Consider the following 2,504-nt stretch of genomic DNA (forward strand, 5'->3'; position numbering starts at 1 on the left):
ATTAAATGCTTCTGTATCTGCCAGTTCCTTTCAGTACAATGACTCAGTATATTCCTTCCATCTTCTTTTGATACATCCTGGATCATATAACATTCTGCCTAAAGCATCCTTGATTATAGCAACTCGAGGTTTGAATTTGCTCTTCAGTTCCTTATACCCATATAGTCCTGGAAAATGAGTCACTTAGAGTTAAAGGCATTCAAAATGCACAGTTGCTTCAAAAATAATTCTTTTAATTGTTTCTACTAATAACTTAGTCTAGTAGATATCAGCCATTGTCAAGATGATGGAGCTGGACAAAATTCTTTTTGTACACACTGGATGGCACATGGAGTATCTGATTTCTTCTGGTAAACTAGTTTGAATAAGGGCAATTAGACTTCTTTGGAGACACCTCTTCAAGGATTTGAATTATTAACATTTTAGTATCAACTGAGCATGTTATAATTTGAACTATCTAGGGAACCCCCTCCATACTATATACAATAATGTTATTGCTGTTTATTGTGTCCTAACCAACTCACAAGTGACTCTCCAGAAAGTTTTCAGAGGTTATAAATAACATGAGAGGAAATGCCCCATCTTTTTTTCTAAAGATACCCAATAACAAGAAGAGTAAATAAGAAAGACAAATGAGAGGAAAAAGAGACATATTCCTGATGTTAATCAAGCACTAAGCATGTTTTAATACATATGTGGATGCTATGTATCACTACCTGTAATCCAAACACCAGGTATACAAAGGAAGGGTTCTAATCCTCATTTGTTACTTAAAAAACAGGATCTCAGAGGTTAGATGTTTACTTCACACCACAGGAGGACAGACTTAGTTATTTTATATGAGTTCGCCTGTAGTCACAGACACCATAAACATCTCCAAAATGTGAAAAGTTAACAGGAACTAGAATAGCAGAGGAAAACTTGAAATAATATTTCCTACTTTGTGGAAACCTGCAGATTACAAGGTGCTAAGAACAGTCAAAACTGTCATAATTGGGGCCATGAGGTTATAAGTTGGCTTGAGTTAGCCAATTTTCAGAGAGCTTCAAAGTGTTTGCTCCAATTTTGTCTTGATGCAATAACCTCCAAGGTGCACATGTATTTCCCCAGGGTGACCCTTGTACTTGGCTGAAATGTTACTGTACCTGTGTGCTCCCTCTTGCCATCTCTCAGTTTTGACCTGGTTGCATTTATCTATCAAAAATGCAGGACGAAAGAGAGGGAGACATTCATGATGAGGTAATTCATGGTTCACTACTGTGTGTTTCTTCCAGTTAGTGACTGAACCATGACTGTGTCATTTTCTGACAGTTTCCTCTGATATTCTTTCCCAAAGCCTCTGATAAGGGCCAGCCCAGTGGAATATGTCATCTCTCTCTGTAGCTGAAGGTTTGTGCAAGAAACTAAAAAAAAAAAAAGGGGGTGGGGGAGCAAGATCTAAGGCACTGTAAAGGTGTCTCTGTTATCTTCATGGATTTTTTTCCCTCCCTAACTTTTACACAAGCTGTTTGTTGCTATGTGCCATCAAGTCAGTACCAACTCATTGTTACCTCTCTAGCAGATTTTTGAAGGTTGTAAATCATAAGAGAAGTGAATGCCCACCTTTGTCCTTAAGAAAGCTCATGTATTCAAGCTGTGTGACTTCTGGTTAGCTGAACAGCTCCTCACCACTAAGAAATCAGTGTTCTAAGTCCCACATATTCCAAGGTGGATAAAAAAATGAGCATTCAGGCTGTGTTCATCAGGGCTTTATTACCAGAGGAGGTGGGTCACTTATCCTGAAGACAAGCTGCCTTTACTGAATCCAGGACTTTCTTCACTTGTCAGCACCTCTATAGGAATTTTGCCTGAAGCTAGGTTTTGCAGGTAACATGTTATGACCATAAAAAGTGAAATGCCACTCAGCTCAGGAAGCACTTAGAGGGAGACAAGGAGGCTCTGAACACAAGGTCAATCAGTTCCCTAATCTCTCTTGGTGCATGGAGAGGAGACACTTTAAGAAGGGGGCAAGAGAAGGTAGGTAGTTGTTTGGGGAAAGTGATTATACCGTACTGAATACTGTACTCAGAGAACTCTGGTGCCTTAGTGGTAAGACGATTCACTGGCAACCATAAGGCATGTGATTCAAATTCAATAGTTACTCTGCAGGAGAAAGATGAGTAATTTCTCCCCTTGTGATTTAAAGCCTTTGAAAACCAACAGGAGGGTCAGCTGTGAATTGATTGTGATTAGAAGTGTATAGCAATGACAACATACTGTATTCCATTAAATATGGATTCGAATTAAGAAAATAATTGAAACACAGAGACATGAAATGAACACAGGCTATTGTGAGGAATGAGTGCCAATAGACTTGCTCTATGCTGAGCTGCTATAATTCTTCAGTTTTTACAAAAGATGCAGTATTTATGATGCACAATAAACTGAGATATGCCATAGTATATAAAATATACATAGGCATTTATCTTTTCTTTGTAAGTCCAAATTAATCGTATTTTTTTTCT

Source organism: Elephantulus edwardii, unplaced genomic scaffold (genome assembly GCF_000299155.1).
Source record: "Elephantulus edwardii isolate Elephantulus edwardi_28Jun2011 unplaced genomic scaffold, EleEdw1.0 scaffold00044, whole genome shotgun sequence".
Taxonomy (NCBI): Eukaryota; Metazoa; Chordata; class Mammalia; order Macroscelidea; family Macroscelididae; genus Elephantulus; species Elephantulus edwardii.